The following is a 5,165-nucleotide window of genomic DNA, read 5'->3' on the forward strand; positions in this document are numbered from 1 at the left end:
ATGTACCGTAACGGCTGACTCGTTCATGATAATTGACTTGATTATTAACGCTGAATACAACGTTTAATGTGCCTGAAACACAAAGATAATGTTTTTGAAGAATATTACGCCCTTCTTTCTATGATAACATAATAAATGAATATTTTGTAGTGAGATTGCATTTGTTGGTTAATTGGTTAACGTCATGTTAGATTCAGGCATATTTCCGGAAGTTTGGAGTATAGGTTTCACCTAACTTCTATATAAAATAAGAATGATTTCTGAATTAATCAAACGCTTAATTGATTAACTTTCAAATATATCTGTATTTACCTTATCTAACCTTTTTTTTAAATTTCATTTTTTAGGCAAAAGTGTCTGGTTCAGAGGTGACGTGTTTAGTTTAGATCAAGGAGAAGTAACTACAATGGACTTTAAGAAATCCATCTATTTTATTCTAATCAAAGTCAGTACATCATCCATGGCCTGTAACATGGCCGCTCCAGAAGCATTTAGTACGCCCAAGTCTTTCTGAATTGCTATCAAATTGTCCACAGCGGTACGTAGACCTCCCACGTACGTCTGAGCCTTCTCCAAACTGCCCGCTCGTGATTGAAATATGATAACGCCTGAAATTGAATCAACAATGTATTAATTCAAACAAAAATTCGACATATCTCAATATATGTACACTGTGGTACTTAAATATGTCAATTAATTTGTTTCAATAATGAAAAAAAACAGCCCAGTAAATACCTTGTGAATTAAGTGGCAAGGTTATCTGTGAATCTTTTTTTAAACTGAATTCACTTCATTTTCTCGTTTATCAAAAATAATATCCGTAGTAAATGTATTGCGTTTTCGCAGTATTGTATACCGTTACATACTGTAAAATAATACTCGGGATACTCGAACATGTTTTATAACTTAAGTTGAAGTCTTTATTAATGTTTCGCAAACTATGTAACCATGGAGGATACCATTTTTGAAATTATTTGAACTGCGTTAAATTACAGGAGTTTTCTACAAGAAAATGGTAAATATGATTCAAATTTGCGAACAGTTAGTTTTTTTTTTGCAGAGTTAGTGACATGGTGATTTTAGCTTAGGCTTCGATATATTACATCGTTAATATCAAACGATGTCATGTCAAAAGTAATATCATTAGTTACAAAATGTAATTATCTAGTTCATGTCTATTAATGAAAACATTCTCTAGAAAAGTTACAAATATCCTTTATGTTTACCTGCTGTAACATATGACTCATGAAACGTTTTGTCAAAGTCCCGCAGTTCCTTGCGTAAAGGCGAGTAAGCCTTAACATTGGAGATTAAACGGAGGTCGATGTAGGTCCCGTGTACCATATTAGCTAGGAAAAGGGACGAATGTATGAACTCATGAACTATCGGTTCAGCATAGTACGCCACCGATTGTTCTTCATAGACACTAGGGTCTTTCTTGCCAGATAACTCAAAGAGCTGAGCTGATAGTTCCACCAGGTGATCTGTGATGCTCTGCCTTATAGAAAGCTATGCATCCGATAAATTGGTTAATAGCGCGGTACAGCTCTGTATTTGTAGACTTGATCAACTCCATGGCTGCCTGGACTTTGGACGTAATATGTCATTGCTATTCTAATGTAAATAAATGCCGTCCAGTTTCTACATACTCAATTGTTCCAGCATTATTTGCAGAGGTAAGCGATGGTAATTGTGTTTGAATTTGCCCCTGTCTTTTTCACTGTTAACAAATAGAACAATACACTGAAACCATGGATTTATCTTATTTACCATCATTTGCGAAGTGTTTTCCACTTCCCTCTTCTGAAGTCTCAGAGGACCCTTTTGAGGCTCAATAAACATGGCCATCATTTGTGGTAGTTCAGCTCCACGCTTCTGAAGTCTCAGAGGATCCTTTTGAGGCGTAATATCCATCGCCATCTTTTGTGGTAGTTCAGCTTCACGCTTCTGAAGTCTCAGAGGATTCTTTTAAGGCGTAATATCCATCGCCATCTTTTGTGGTAGTTCAGCTTCACGCTTCTGAAGTCTCAGAGGATTCTTTTGAGGCGTAATATCCATCGCCATCTTTTGTGGTAGTTTAGCTTCACGCTTATGAGGTCTCAGAGGATTCTTTTGAGGCGTAATATCCATCGCCATCTTTTGTGGTAGTTTAGCATCACGCTTCGGAAGTCTCAGAGGATTCTTTTGAGGCGTAATATCCATCGCCATCTTTTGTTGTAGTTCAGCTTCACGCTTCGGAAGTCTCAGAGGATTCTTTTGAGGCGTAATATCCATCGCCATCTTTTGTGGTAGTTCAGCTTCACGCTTCTGAAGTCTCAGAGGAACCATTTGAGGCTGATTTGTTACGAGCATCTTATGTGGTAGTTCAGATTCAGGGCTGTGACTGAACAAGAATTCTCGGATTTCCCTTTCGTTATTGTCTTCTATCGCTCTCAATGATTTGTAGTTGGCATGATCGAGGTTTTGAATGTTCCAGGACAAGTGAGATTTTCTATAATTATCCACATTTCTTTGAAGGTTCTGTATAAAGCTTTGTTTTTTGGTTCTGAAAAAGGAACAAATAAGACACTTTAGGTCACAATTTGTACTATGCTAAACATTAGTGTTCAACTAGTAAGTACGATTATAGCCACTGCTTAACGAATTTTCCACGTACTTATGTAGTTGATTTAAATATCTAAACCTTACTTTTTATAAAAGGGAACATAACTATATAGTTTCTGTTAAAAAATATGTATGTGATATAAACATAAAGTGTGAAATTAAGCAGTCAGAGCAATAATTTAATATATAAACAGAAAACATGGATTATAAACTGCAAACGGGTTTGAACCAAAAATTGCACAGCCTGACACGTTACTGACTGCGCTTCACTTAGTTTTATAAAAATAATAACGATTTTGTCATGTTTAAATTATGACCTGTGTTCAAAACCTAAGTGCAATTGATACCAATTCAAATGGAGTCACCAGGCATATTAAATACTCATAATTGTACCTCTTACAACATAAGTGCAATTGATACCAAATTATATGGGGTCACCAGGCATATTAAATACTCATCCTTGTACCTCTTACACCTTAAGTGCAATTGATACCAAATGATATGGGGTCACAAGGCATATTAAATACTCATTCCTGTACATCTTACACCTTAAGTGCAATTGATACCAAATTATATTGGGTCACCAGGCATCCAAAATACTCATTCTTGTACCTCTTACACCTTAAGTGCAATTGATACCAAATTATATGGGGTCAAGATGCATCCAAAATACTCATTCTTGTACCTCTTACACCTTAAGTGTAATTGATACCAAATTATATGGGGTCAAGATGCATCCAAAATACTCACTCCTGTACCTCTTACACCTTAAGTGCAATTGATACCAAATTATATTGGGTCACCAGGCATTCAAAGTACTCATTATTGTACCTCTTACACCTTAAGTGCAATTGATACCAAATTATATGGGGTCAAGATGCATCTTAAATACTCATTCTTGTACCTCTTACACCTTAAGTGCAATTATAAAACAAATTATATCGGGTCAGCATGCATCTTAAATACTCATTCCTGTACCTCTTACACATTAAGTGCAGTTGATACCAAATTATATGGGGTCAAGATGCATCCAAAATACTTATTCTTGTACCTCTTACATCCTAAGTGCAATTGATACCAAATCATATGGGGCCAGCAGGTATTTTAAATACTCATTCCTGTACCTCTTACACCTTACATGCAATTGATACCATATTATATCGGGTCAGCAGGCATCTTAAATACTCATTCCTGTACCTATAACACCTCTAGTGCAATTGATACCAAATTATATCGGGTCAGCAGGCATCTTAAATACTCATCCCTGTACCTATAACACCTCTAGTACAATTGATACCAAATTATATCGGGTCAGCAGGCATCTTAAATACTCATTCCTGTACCTCTTACACCTTAAGTGCAGTTGATACCAAATTATATGGGGTCACCAGGCATATTAAATACTCATCCTTGTACCTCTTACACCTTAAGTGCAATTGATACCAAATGATATGGGGTCACAAGGCATATTAAATACTCATTCCTGTACATCTTACACCTTAAGTGCAATTGATACCAAATTATATTGGGTCACCAGGCATCCAAAATACTCATTCTTGTACCTCTTACACCTTAAGTGCAATTGATACCAAATTATATGGGGTCAAGATGCATCCAAAATACTCATTCTTGTACCTCTTACACCTTAAGTGTAATTGATACCAAATTATATGGGGTCAAGATGCATCCAAAATACTCACTCCTGTACCTCTTACACCTTAAGTGCAATTGATACCAAATTATATTGGGTCACCAGGCATTCAAAGTACTCATTATTGTACCTCTTACACCTTAAGTGCAATTGATACCAAATTATATGGGGTCAAGATGCATCTTAAATACTCATTCTTGTACCTCTTACACCTTAAGTGCAATTATAAAACAAATTATATCGGGTCAGCATGCATCTTAAATACTCATTCCTGTACCTCTTACACATTAAGTGCAGTTGATACCAAATTATATGGGGTCAAGATGCATCCAAAATACTTATTCTTGTACCTCTTACATCCTAAGTGCAATTGATACCAAATCATATGGGGCCAGCAGGTATTTTAAATACTCATTCCTGTACCTCTTACACCTTACATGCAATTGATACCATATTATATCGGGTCAGCAGGCATCTTAAATACTCATTCCTGTACCTATAACACCTCTAGTGCAATTGATACCAAATTATATCGGGTCAGCAGGCATCTTAAATACTCATCCCTGTACCTATAACACCTCTAGTACAATTGATACCAAATTATATCGGGTCAGCAGGCATCTTAAATACTCATTCCTGTACCTCTTACACCTTAAGTGCAGTTGATACCAAATTATATGGGGTCAAGATGCATCCAAAATACTTATTCTTGTACCTCTTACATCCTAAGTGCAATTGATACCAAACCATATGGGGCCAGCAGGTATTTTAAATACTCATTCCTGTACCTCTTACACCTTACATGCAATTGATACCATATTATATCGGGTCAGCAGGCATCTTAAATACTCATTGCTGTACCTATAACACCTCTAGTGCAATTGATACCAAATTATATCGGGTCAGCAGG

The 5,165-nt window shown here is 36.2% G+C and overlaps 1 pseudogene; it reads right to left on the reverse strand.

The window, feature by feature from the left end:
- Positions 1–426: 426 nt before the first annotated feature.
- LOC128226878 (uncharacterized) lies at positions 427–1,920 on the reverse strand (annotated as a pseudogene).
- Positions 1,921–5,165: the final 3,245 nt, after the last annotated feature.

Source organism: Mya arenaria, chromosome 1 (assembly GCF_026914265.1).
Source record: "Mya arenaria isolate MELC-2E11 chromosome 1, ASM2691426v1".
Taxonomy (NCBI): domain Eukaryota; kingdom Metazoa; phylum Mollusca; class Bivalvia; order Myida; family Myidae; genus Mya; species Mya arenaria.